The sequence below is a fragment of the Lepidochelys kempii genome, chromosome 2 (genome assembly GCF_965140285.1).
Source record: "Lepidochelys kempii isolate rLepKem1 chromosome 2, rLepKem1.hap1, whole genome shotgun sequence".
Classification (NCBI taxonomy): Eukaryota; Metazoa; Chordata; order Testudines; family Cheloniidae; genus Lepidochelys; species Lepidochelys kempii.
Window position 1 is genome coordinate 108809475 of NC_136381.1, and position 13935 is coordinate 108823409.

Here is a 13935-nt window from a genome sequence, read left to right on the forward strand (position 1 = left end):
CTTTTTTGGCAATGGAAGTGATGGGATGACAGTTCTGGGGACCGAAGTCCTTTGTGTATCCACAGACCAGGTACAACATGGGTAGTAGTAGAGCAAGACATGGCTCTGCCAATAAGCCTCTGTTCTGTAGTGTGAAGATAGCACTCTTTTCATTCACTACACACTCATTCATTGCTTGACTACTCTGCTTAGTATTTGTCCACTTGAAACTGGACACCCCTAACTGATTACACATAAGCTGATAAAGAACCGTGGTGGTAACTACCAATAAGCTGAAATTCAAACCAGTGAATCAGAGTTGAAAAGCTTGATATCCCATTAATATCCCATGCATTTCCCTCAGAAAGAAACATTTTTCTGAATGAAAACTTTCAACACTAAAGAATAGTTATGTAATGACGCCACCAACTGAACATATTGTTTAGATGGGGATGGGTGAAGCAAGTGGTTCTGATTTTAAGTTAGGAAGTGACTTCATTTCTGCCTAAACACGAAACAAACTGGAAACTGATTTGAGGTGTGTAAATTTCAGTTTTGTATCTTCTTCTGTGTGCTGCCCCACTTCCTGGTTTCTGTTGAAAACAGAAGTAACAAAATACAGCAAGAGAGTTAAGATATGGAGTTTCTAGTACAATAATAAAAAACTTAGACAATCTGGATAATTTTATGAGAGCCTGTCAAGGTTCCCTCCCCACTCTGAACTCAAGGGCACAGATGTGGGGACCTGCATGAAAGACCCCGTAAGCTTATTCTTACCAGCTTAGGTTAAAAACTTCCCCAAGGTACAAACTTTGCCTTTTCCTTGAACTGTATGCTGCCACCATCAAGTGTTTTAAACAAAGAACAGGGAAAGAGACCACATGGAGACGTCTTCCCCCAAAAGGGAAGAAGGAGGATCCTGGGAACTACAGGCCAGTCAGCCTCACCTCAGTCCCTGGAAAAATCATGGAGCGGGTCCTCAAGGAATCAATTCTGAAGCACTTAGAGGAGAGGTAAGTGATCAGGAACAGTCAGCATGGATTCACCAAGAGCAAGTCATGCCTGACTAATCTAATTGCCTTCTATGATGAGATAACTGGCTCTGTGGATAAAGGGAAAGCAGTGAACATGTTGTTCCTTGACTTTAGCAAAGCTTTTGACGCGGTCTCCCACAGTATTCTTGCCAGCAAGTTAAAGAAGTATGGGCTGGATGAATGGACTATAAGGTGGATAGAAAGCTGGCTAGATTGTCGGGCTCAACGGGTAGTGATCAATGGCTCCATGTCTAGTTGGCAGCTGGTATCAAGTGGAGTGCCCCAAGGGTCAGTCCTGGGGCTGGTTTTGTTCAATATCTTCATAAATGATCTGGAGGATGGTGTGTATTGCACCCTCAGCAAGTTTGCAGATGACACTAAACTGGGAGGAGAGGTAAATACGCTGCACTTAGGACGGAAGAATCCAATGCACCGCTACAGACTAGGGACCGAATGGCTCGGCAGCAATTCTGCAGAAAAGGACCTAGGAGTTACAGTGGACGAGAAGCTGGATATGAGTCAACAGTGTGCCCTTGTTGCCAAGAAGGCCAATGGCATTTTGGGATGTATAAGTAGGAGCATTGCCAGCAGATCGAGGGACGGGATCGTCCCCCTCTATTCGACAGTGGTGAGGCCTCATCTGGAGTACTGTGTCCAGTTTTGGGCTTCACACTACAAGAAGGATGTGGAAAAACTGGAAAGAGTCCAGCGGAGGGCAACAAAAATGATTAGGGGACTGGAACACATGAGTTATGAGGAGAGGCTGAGGGAACTGGGGATGTTTACTCTACGGAAGAGAAGAATGAGAGGGGATTTGATAGCTGCTTTCAACTACCTGAAAGGTGGTTCCAAAGAGGATGGCTCTAGACTGTTCTCAGTGGTAGCAGATGACAGAACAAGGAGTAATGGTCTCAAGTTGCAGTGGGGGAGATTTAGGTTGGATATTAGGAAAAACTTTTTCACTAGGAGTGTGGTGAAACGCTGGAATGTGTTACCTAGGGAGGCGGTGGAATCTCCTTCCCTAGAAGTTTTTAAGGTCAGGCTTGACAAAGCCCTGGCTGGGATGATTTAATTGGGGATTGGCCCTGCTTTGAGCAGGGGGTTGGACTAGATGACCTCCTGAGGTCCCTTCCAACCCTGATATTCTATGGTTCTATGATTCTATGAAAATATCCCCCCAAGCCCTACACCTCCTTTTCTGGGGAAGGCTTGATAAGGATCCTCACCAATTTGTACGGGTGAACACAGACCCAAACCCTTGGATCTTAAGAACAATGAAAAATCAGGTTCTTAAAAGAAGAATTTTAATTAAAGAAAAGGTAAAAGAATCACCTCTGTAAAATCAGGATGGTAGATACCTTACAGGGTACTCAGATTCAAAATATAGAGAATCCCTCTAGGCAAAACCTTAAGTTACAAAAAAACACAAAAATGGGAATATGCATTCCATCCAGCACAGCTTATTTTACCAGCCATTAAACAAAAGGAAATCTAACGCATTTCTAGCTAGATTACTTACTAACTTAACAGGAGATGTAAGGCTGCATTCCTGATCTGTTCCAGGCAAAAGCATCACACAGACAGATGAACCGTTTGTTCTGCCCCCCCCTCCAGATTTGAAAGTATCTTGTCCCCTCATTGGTCATTTTGGGTCAGATGCCAGCCAGGTTATCTTAGCTTCTTAACCCTTTACAGGTGAAAGGGGTTTGCCTTTGGCCAGGAGGGATTTTATAGCACTGTATACAGAAAAGTGGTTACCCTTCCCTTTATTTTTATGACAGAGCTTTTAATCATGTGAGGTTTTCCACACTGATGTCCAGACCAAGGAAATGAATTCACAACAAGTATCAAAATTATTAGAAATAAATCATAGCATGGGGAAATTAAGTTTCTGTTTCTCTGGTCTGGTTTTAGCAATAGTGTTGGTGTTTTATTTTGTATGATATTATTCCACAATGCCTAATCTGTGAATATCCTTTAGTTTGCAGCCACAAAGCATGAGGAGCTCTTTTTAGTCACAGTTAAACAGAACTCAAATGATCTGGGGTTTGGGAATAAATGGCTTTATTTCAAATCTTTTCCTTTAGGTTTCCTCTGTAAATGTAAGTATCATCTGTAGGCTTTATTCCCATGGAATATTGTGATTTTCTTTTAAAGTCTACCTACTTCTTCGTCCCTTTTCAATAAACTGTGTCAACATTTTGTCAACATTTTGAACAAAATAATAGATTCTGACTTTGGCTTGTGAGTATACAGTAGATTTTATTAAGATCTATTTCTGTGCACCCTTCTGCAGCCTTCTCAAACTGAGCCACATTTTTACTACTTATATGTCAGAAACGTTTGACCTTGCATGACATGGGCACCATGTTTGACAGGCTAATTTAGTCAACATTTTTGTGTCATTTATAATTAGATGTTCCCTGAAAGCTTAAAAAAATTAGCAATTTATTCCTTCGGTATTGCCACTCCTAAGTGTTCAAAAATCCTGAGTCTGACTTAGTAATCATGGGATTTTAAAAATAAGCTTTTGGTTCTTTTTATTTTGGCTCTGTTTTTTGAGCTTGGAGGATTCATGTTTTCAAACTTTTCTCTACAGTCAGTAGGACTCGGAATTTATTTAAAAAACCAAATAAACAACAAAAGCTGAGGTTCTCATATAATCACATGATTCAGGGAGCTGGGTTTAAAAAAAAATCAAATCTTGTAACACCTGAAATAAAATCCTGAGAGTTGGCAACGCTTCTTTTTAATACTTTAAATATCCAAATCATACATCTAACTTGGCAACTAATCACACACAGTGGAGGCTGACAGATATTGGACACAATGTTCTGGCATTACCTGCAAAGCTGATCTTCAAGGACACATTGAAAGAGCTCTGTATGTGTCAAGAGTGAGAGATTGCTGATCTCTGCTGTACTGTCTATTTTATTACTAAGCTTGAAATCTCAATATACCAGCATCTCCTGACTCAGCATTTCAGCTTTAAAACAGAGAACTATTTTAGGTGGGAGGAAGGTATGAAGTGTCTGTCCAGGTGCTATAGTGGACCCATATAACACAGAAGTTGCATAATGTGCTGCCGTATGCCAAGTTAGGTGTCTGGTTAGGATTTCTCATTCTGGGAACTGAGTGTCAATCTATGTGGTACCTCTCACCAGGATGTGTGAGCACCATATGGATTCGAAGGTTGGAAGCCAGAAGGGTTTAGCATATGATGTAGGTGAAGCACTTGGATTTCAGGGCACAAAGTGAAACATGCCAAGTTTCCAGTTACTCTGTATTAGCTGTAAATTTCCTAAGCTGACATCAAGATGAAGTCGGTGGCTGGGTGGGAGGGGCAGAGGGACAACGGACCTGTTCATCCTACTTTTACAGCCAGAGGAGAGATTACAGTACCAGGCACTACAGAAATATGGACATGTGCTTTCACATGTGCGTATGGGAAAGGCTGATATCCCATAAGAGCCCACAGTGACTGATTCTTTTCTTGGCTGGGACAGGATATAGGCAGATTTCTGCTTAGGGGACGTTGCAAGACAGTTTTCCGCCTTCCTGAGGAAGGTTACAGAATAGACTAGACAATTTGAGTCTGTTTGAATATTGGAGACTTTAGCTGAGCTGTTATTCTATGCCACTGTTTTCCTTCTCTAGCATCCTTAATTCCCACTCTTGCTGACATTGTATATGAAGCATATTGAACCCAGGAGGAAAATAGACTCCTACTGGTTTTTCAAAATTGGCTTTGTATGATACCTCTCATAGATAGATAGACTCAGTCCCTTGGACTGAGTCATCTATCTGCCGCCCTGACCGGGAAAACCGAGAAGTCTGCTGCTTGCCAGGGGCTAAGATTCGCGATGTGACGGAGAGACTGCCGAGACTCATCAAGCCCTCGGATCGCTATCCCTTCCTGCTTCTCCACGTGGGCACCAATGATACTGCCAAGAATGACCTTGAGCGGATCACTGCAGACTATGTGGCTCTGGGAAGAAGGATAAAGGAGTTTGAGGTGCAAGTGGTGGTCTCGTCCATCCTCTCCGTGGAAGGAAAAGGCCGGGGCAGGGACCATCGAATCATGGAAGTCAACGAATGGCTACGCAGGTGGTGTCGGAGAGAAGGCTTTGGATTCTTTGACCATGGGATGGTGTTCCATGAAGGAGGAGTGCTGGGCAGAGACGGGCTCCATCTTACGAAGAGAGGGAAGAGCATCTTTGCGAGCAGGCTGGCTAACCTAGTGAGGAGGGCTTTAAACTAGGTTCACCAGGGGAAGGAGACCAAAGCCCTGAGGTAAGTGGGAAAGCGGGATACCGGGTGGAAGCACAGGCAGGAACGTCTGGGAGGGGAGGGCTCCTGCCTCATACTGAGAATGAGGGGCGATCAGCAGGTTATCTCAAGTGCTTATATACGAATGCACAAAGCCTTGGAAACAAGCAGGGAGAACTGGAGGTCCTGGTGATGTCAAGGAATTATGACGTGATCGGAATAACAGAGACTTGGTGGGATAACTCACATGACTGGAGTACTGTCATGGATGGTTATAAACTGTTCAGGAAGGACAGGCAGGGCAGAAAAGGTGGGGGAGTAGCACTGTATGTCAGGGAGCAGTATGACTGCTCAGAGCTCCGGTACGAAACTGCAGAAAAACCTGAGTGTCTCTGGATTAAGTTTAGAAGTGTGAGCAACAAGAGTGATGTTGTGGTGGGAGTCTGCTATAGACCACCGGACCAGGGGGATGAGGTGGATGAGGCTTTCTTCCGGCAACTCGCAGAAGCTACTAGATCGCACGCCCTGATTCTCATGGGTGACTTTAATCTTCCTGATATCTGCTGGGAGAGCAATACAGCAGTGCATAGACAATCCAGGAAGTTTTTGGAAAGCATAGAGGACAATTTCCTGGTGCAAGTGCTAGAGGAGCCAACTGGGGGGGAGCTTTTCTTGACCTGCTGCTCACAAACAGGGAAGAATTAGTGGGGGAAGCAAAAGTGGACGGGAATCTGGGAGGCAGTGACCATGAGTTGGTTGAGTTCAGGATCCTGACACAGGGAAGAAAGGTAAGCAGCAGGATACGGACCCTGGACTTCAGAAAAGCAGACTTCGACTCCCTCAGGGAATGGATGGGTAGGATCCCCTGGGGGACTAACATGAAGGGGAAAGGAGTCCAGGAGAGCTGGCTGTAGTTCAAGGAATCTCTGTTGAGGTTACAGGGACAAACCATCCCGATGAGTCGAAAGAATAGTAAATATGGCAGGCGACCAGCTTGGCTTAACGGTGAAATCCTAGCGGATCTTAAACATAAAAAAAAAGCTCACAAGAAGTGGAAGGTTGGACATATGACCAGGGAAGAGTATAAAAATATTGCTCGGGCATATAGGAATGAAATCAGGAGAGCCAAATTGCACCTGGAGCTGCAGCTAGCAAGAGATGTCAAGAGTAACAAGAAGGGTTTCTTCAGGTATGTTGGCAACAAGAAGAAAGCCAAGGAAAGGGTGGGCCCCTTACTGAATGAGGGAGGCAACCTAGTGACAGAGGATGTGGAAAAAGCTAATGTGCTCAATGCTTTTTTTGCCTCTGTCTTCACTAACAAGGACAGCTCCCAGACTGCTGCGCTGGGCATCACAACATGGGGAGTAGATGGCCAACCCCCTGTGGAGAAAGAGGTGGTTAGGGACTATTTAGAAAAGCTGGACGTGCACAAATCCATGGGGCCGGACGAGTTGCATCTGAGAGTGCTAAAGGAATTGGCGGCTGTGATTGCAGAGCCATTGGCCATTATCTTTGAAAACTCGTGGCAAACAGGGGAAGTCCCAGATGACTGGAAAAAGGCTAATGTAGTGCCAATCTTTAAAAAAGGGAAGGAGGAGGATCCTGGGAACTACAGGCAAGTCAGCCTAACCTCAGTCCCCGGAAAAATCATGGAGCAGGTCCTCAGGGAATCAATCCTGAAGCACTTACATGAGAGGAAAGTGATCGGGAACAGTCAGCATGGATTCACCAAGGGAAGGTCATGCCTGACTAATCTAATCGCCTTCTATGATGAGATTACTGGTTCTGTGGATGAAGGGAAAGCAGTGGATGTATTGTTTCTTGACTTTAGCAAAGCTTTTGACATGGTCTCCCACAGTATTCTTGTCAGCAAGTTAAAGAAGTACGGGCTGGATGAATGCACTATAAGGTGGGTAGAAAATTGGCTAGATTGTCGGGCTCAACGGGTAGTGATCAATGGCTCCATGTCTAGTTGGCAGCCGGTGTCAAGTGGAGTGCCCCAGGGGTCTGTCCTGGGGCTGATTTTGTTCAATATCTTCATAAATGATCTGGAGGATGGTGTGGATTGCACTCTCAGCAAATTTGCGGATGATACTAAGCTGGGAGGAGTGGTTGATACGCTGGAGTGCAGGGATAGGATACAGAGGGACCTAGACAAATTGGAGGATTGGGCCAAAAGAAATCTGATGAAGTTCAATAAGGATAAGTGCAGGGTCCTGCACTTAGGACGGAAGAACCCAATGCACAGCTACAGACTAGGGACCGAATGGCTAGGCAGCAGTTCTGCGGAAAAGGACCTAGGGGTGACAGTGGACGAGAAGCTGGATATGAGTCAGCAGTGTGCCCTTGTTGCCAAGAAGGCCAATGGCATTTTGGGATGTATAAGTAGGGGCATAGCGAGCAGATCAAGGGACGTGATCGTTCCCCTCTATTCGACATTGGTGAGGCCTCATCTGGAGTACTGTGTCCAGTTTTGGGCCCCACATTACAAGAAGGATGTGGATAAATTGGAGAGAGTCCAGCGAAGGGCAACAAAAATGTTTAGGGGTCTGGAACACATGACTTATGAGGAGAGGCTGAGGGAACGGGGATTGTTTAGTCTGCAGAAGAGAAGAATGAGAGGGGATTTGATAGCTGCTTTCAACTACCTGAGAGGTGGTTCCAGAGAGGATGGTTCCAGACTAGTCTCAGTGGTAGAAGAGGACAGGACAAGCAGTAATGGTCTTAAGTTGCAGTGGGGGAGGTTTAGGTTGGATATTAGGAAAAACTTCTTCACTAAGAGGGTGGTGAAACACTGGAATGCATTACCTAGGGAGGTGGTAGAATCTCCTTCCTTAGAAGTTTTTAAGGTCAGGCTTGACAAAGCCCTGGCTGGGATGATTTAATTGGGGATTGGTCCTGCTTTGAGTAGGGGGTTGGACTAGATGACCTCCTGAGGTCCCTTCCAACCCTGATATTCTATGATTCTATGATATGTTGTATTTGTCTGCAGGAGTGTCATTTCTGTGAATCTTTCTGTCTTATTTAGAGTTCAAATTTGGGAAGGAAGGGAGAGAATGTTAGTTTTTTCAGATTAAATGGTATGTAAGATTTAAGAATTATACTTGGTTGCTAGATATTATGATGAGTACTCTATAAATACCTAATATAGATATAAATAATCATTCTTTTTCTCTACATTCATGTATCATAGTAGTGTTTTAATGCAGGCTGGTTTTGTGCATGACCTAATCAGTCCATCTGAATTGTTTGCATATCAGTGCTCACTGGCTTACAGCAGTACAACTCACTGGCTTACAATTTTCAAATGCAGGTGCCTATCTGCAGGCAATTAAAGGGACATCAGTTTGGCTTTGATTCTCTGGTTTAAAGTTACTTACTTAAACATTAGAATAAAACACATCAGTTTTGTCATTAGCAAGAATCATGCCTTTTAAAAGGAAAAATTGTTGCTGAACCAACATGAACAAATTGGTGGAGTTCACACATAAAATGAAAGGCTCAAACAATGGCAGTAGAATTCTGTATGATTGTAGACCTGCTTCTTCATTGCAAATCACTGCCTCTCCTAAGGAGTTTTTTTTTAAGGAGTCTGCTGCTTTGTCTGCTTAAAGCCCTGGGATTTATATATATTTGAAAGGAAGACTGCAGTTTTGCCACAAGGGGAAAAACTACCCTAAGACATAGGATGTTCAAGAAAACGTACTCCCCTCCCTATTGGAAGAGAAACTTTTCATACCGTTGAGAACTTCATAGAATAAAATTTAATAAGAGGTGTTTCAGGCCATTAGTGCTCTCCTGAAAATGAAAGAATCCCATAATGACAATCTGTTAGGTAGAGTCAGTGGCCTAGATATTTTAATGATAGTGATTATGCAAAATCTACATGATTCCTTTAGCATGATTAGATCCCAACTCTGGGTTTATTTTGCATTTTATGTGTAGGTGTTTTAATGAAATTAGCTGATACCTGAAGATAACTTCCTAGGATGTAGTTGACAGTTGTTTTTGCACATTTACTTTTTTTGGTTAAAAAAAATGCAGATAACCATACACTTATGCACATTTAAATGTGTTGTTCAGAAATGCACCAGATACTGCCACATATTATCTAAAAACAGATGTCACTTTTAAAGAAATTATCTGTCTTTTTCCTATTTTTATTTTTTGCATTTTGACTTGCTTTTACTCTGATAACATTTAACAGAGACGTGGTGGGATAATAGGCATGGCTGGAATATTGTTATAGATGGGTACAGCTTGCTCAGGAAGGACAGGCAGGGAAAAAAGGGAGGAGGTGTTGCCTTATATATCAAAAATGTATACACTTGGACTGAGGCTGAGATGGAAATAGGAGACAGACTTGTTGAAAGTCTCTGGGTAAGGATAAAAGGGGTAAAAACCAAGGATGATGTCATGGTAGGCTCTACTACAGACCACCTAACCAGGAAGAAGAGGTGAATAAGGATTTTTTTAAACAACCAACAAAATCATCCAAAGCAAAGGACTTGGTGGTGATAGGGGAATTCAACTATTCCTACATCTGCTGGGAAAATAACACAGCAGGGCACAGATTATCCAACAAGTTCTTGGAATGTATTGGAGACAATTTTTTATTTCAGAAGGTGGAGAAGTTACTAGGGGAGAAGCTGTTCTAGATTTCCTTTTGACAGATAGGGAGGAATTGGTTGAGAATTTGAAAGTGGAAGGCAACTTGGGTGAAAGTGATCATGAAATGATAGAGTTCATGATTCTAAGGAATGGTAGGAGGGAGAACAGCAAAATCAAGACAATGGATTTCAAGAGGGCAGACTATAGAAAAACTCATGGAGTTGGTAGGTAAGATTCCATGGAAAGCAAGTCTAAAGAGAAAAACAATTGAAGACAGTTGGCAGTTTTTCAGAGACACATTATTAAGGGCACAAGAGCAAAGTATCCCACTGTGTAGGAAAGATAGGAAGTATGATAAGAGACCACCCTGGCTTAACCAGGAGATCTTCAATGATCTAAAAAGAAAAATAGTCCTACAAAAAGTGGAAACTAGGTCAAATTATAAAAGATAAATATGAACAACACAGGTATGTAGGGACAAAATTAGAAAGGCCAAGGCACAAAACGAGATTAAACTAGCTAGCGACATAAAGGGTAACAAGAAAACATTCCACAATACATTAAAAGGAAGAGGAAGACCAAGGACAAGCTAGGACCGTTACTCAATAAGGGGAAAAAATAATAACAGAAAATGTGGAAATGGCAGAGGTGCTTAATGACTTCTTTGTTTCGGTTTTCACCAAGAAGGTTGATGGTGATTGGATGTCTAACATAGTGAATGCCAGTGAAAATGAGGTAGGATCAGAGGCTAATATAGGAATAAAACAAGTTAAAAATTACTTCGACAAATCAGATGTCTTCAAGTCACCAGCGCCTGATAAAATACATCCTAGAATACTCAAGGAGCTGACTGAGGAGATATCTGAGCCATTAGCAATTATCTTTGAAAAGTCATAGAAGACAGGAGAGATTCCAGAAGACTGGAAAGGGCGAATATAGTGCCAATCTATAAAAAGGGAAATGAGGACAACCCAGGGAATTACAGACCAGTCATCTTAACTTCTGTACCTGGAAAGATAATGGAGCAAATAATTAAGCAATCAATTTGCAAACATCTAGAAGATAATAAGGTGATAAGTAACAGTCAGCGTGGATTTGTCAAGTACAAATCGTGTCAAACCAACCTGATCGTTTTCTTTGACAAGGTAACAAGCCTTCTGAATAGGGGGGAAGTGGTAGACATGGTATAAATTGACTTTAGTAAAGCTTTTGATACTGTCTCGCATGACCGTCTTATAAACAAACTACGGAAATATAACCTAGATGGAGCTACTATAAGGTGGGTGCAAAACTGGTTGGAAAACCGTTCCCAGCAGCCGTGCAAGTAAGCTGGTACGCTCCAGTACACCGTACTAGCAAGCTAATTATAGCCGGTATGGCATACTGGAAAGACACAGCAGCAGCCCCACCGGAGATGAGGGCTGGGGGTTCTGCTCCTTTTCCCGCTGCCCCTCCCAGCAGGGAAAGGAGCAGAATTCCCAGCCCTGCCTCCTGCCCTTCCATGGAGCTGTGGTACACTCTGTCTGTGTACCACAGCAGCAGCCCTGCTGGAGGAGAGGGCTGTGGGGTGGGGCTGAGGCTGGGAGTTCTGCTCCTTTCCCCGCTGGGAGGGGCAGCAGTAGGGAAAGAAGCAGAATGCTGACAGCTCCTCTGGCAGCTGTACTTCCCCCTCCCCAGCCCTGTCTTTGGCGCAGCAGGAGGAGGACAGAGCCCCCCACCCCAGCTAACATGGGATGGATGTGCGGAGGGGGCGGGGAGAGCGTGGGGGCCCTGGGCTGGGGGCAGGGCGGTGAGGAGTCACATGGAGGGTCACATGGGGAGGTCATGTGCTCCCCTCCCTCCCCCAATATCAGTAAGACATAGATTTTACTTACACCACTGGTTCCCAGAGAGTAGTTATCAGTGGCTCGCAGTCATGCTGGAAGGGCATAACCAGTGGGGTCCCACATGGATCCTGTTCTGTTCAATATCTTCATCAGTGATTTAGGTAATGGCATAGAGAGTACGCTTATAAAGTTTGCGACTGATATCAAGCTAGGAGGGGTTGCAAGTGCTTTGGAGGATAGGATTAAAATTAAAAATGATCTGGACAAACTGGAGAAATGGTCTGAAGTAAATAGGTTGAAATTCAATAAGGACAAATGCAAAGTACTCCACTGAGAAGGAACAATCAGTTACACACATACAAAATCGGAAATGACTACCTAGGAAGGAGTACTGCAGAAAGGGATCTGGTGGAAGTGGACCACAAGCTAAATATGAGTCAACAGTATAAAGCTGTTGCAAAAAAAGCAAACATCATTCTGGGATGTGTAAGCAGGAGTGTTGTAAGCACGACACGAGAAGTCATTCTTCTGCTCTACTCCATGCTGATTAGGCCTCAGCTGGAGTATTGTGTCCAGTTCTGGGTGCCACATTTCAGAAAAGATGTGGACAAATTGGAGAAGATCCAGAGAAGAGTGACAAAAATGATTAAAGGTCTAGAAAACATGACCTATGAGGGAAGATTGAAAAAACTGGGTTTGTTTAGTGTGGAAAAGAGACGACTGAGAAGGGACATGATAACGGTTTTCAAGTACATAAAAGGTTGTTACAAGGAGGAGGGAGAAGAATTTTCTTCTTAACCTCTGAGGCTAGGATAAGAAGCAATGGACTTAATTTGCAGCAAGGGTGGTTTAGGTTGGACATTAGGAAAAACGTTCTGTCAGAGTGGTTAAGCACTGGAATAAATTGCCCAGGGAGGTTGTGGAAATCTCCATCATTGGAGATTTTTAAGAGCAGGTTAGACAAATGCCTGTCAGGAATGGTCTAGATCAGGGATTGGCAACCTTTGGCAAGCGGCCCATCAGGGAAATCCGCTGGCGGGCCAGGACGGTTTGTTTACCTGCTGCGTCCACAGATTCGGCCGATCGCAGCTCCCACTGGCCGCGGTTCACCGTTCCAGGCCAATGGGGGCTGTGGGAAGCAGTGTGGGCATGCTAAAGATTTCCGATCCCTGATCTAGATAATATTTAGTTCTGCAGCAGACTGGACTAGATGACCTCTCGAGGTCCCTTCGAATCTTGTCCTATGATTCTATGATTTCCACTAACTGCAGATAACTGTGCCTGCTTGTGGATTCCCTTTGGATGTCAATGTCTGATGAGGATGAGGATAAAGCATATTCTTTGTGTATAAAATTATGACAGTGATATGGATATACATTTAGGGTTTAAAATACAATTGAATTCCAGATATCTGAATCTACAGTATCTAAACCTCTCAGTCTACTGAACTGCCATCATAACTCCCTGGTCTATTGAAACCTGATTATGTGAACATAATCTTTTGAGTGGTTCAGATAATCGGAATTCTACTGTACCTTAGACACTTTTTTCAACACGATGAGTGTTTAGAAATCACAAACTTTTATATTGAGGCAACCAAAAGGCAAATAGTTAATCTTAACCATCAGGTCTGATTTTGAGTTGGGAGATTTTTGAATACTTAATTTGTAATGTAACTACCAGCACAGTCTGAAACAATACATTCCAGAATCTCTTGGAAAATTCATGGAGAAAAGTAATACTTGCTTATTTTAGCTAACGATATCACTGGAAAATAACATTTTCCCTACCTCAGGCAGAAATTGGATTGGAAGATGCAGGGACTGAGCTGAAGAAATTCAGCTGTTCCCTCTTTCATTACATCCAGTTAAATATGATGAAACATTTTAAACTAGCAAAAAGCTTTGTTTAGAGTAGTCATCTAGTTCGATGTAGGTTTTTTCTTTTCCAGAAATGTTTGTGTACTGACTGAGATATGTATGAAAGTTCTATATACCAGTCAAAATCTGGTAATAGCAATTGCCTATTAACATCAACCATAATTTATATAGCAATGGTGTCTGAAACTGTGTGGAGAGATTGCACTTTTGTAGCAAAAAGAAGCACTCTGCAATGGGGCTGGAAACTTGTCCTCTGTAACACTTGTCCTTTGTTAATACTGATTTACAATAAAACCTAGGAATGTTGTCTTAAGTCCAGACTTCTTCTGTATCATT

The 13935-nt window shown here is 43.1% G+C and overlaps 1 protein-coding gene across 1 annotated transcript in view; it reads left to right on the forward strand.

Annotated features, from left to right (window-relative positions):
• Positions 1-13935, forward strand: part of MBOAT1 (membrane bound glycerophospholipid O-acyltransferase 1) — a 91710-nt gene that overhangs the window by 47722 nt on the left and 30053 nt on the right. The gene's annotated exons all lie outside the window — the stretch shown is intronic.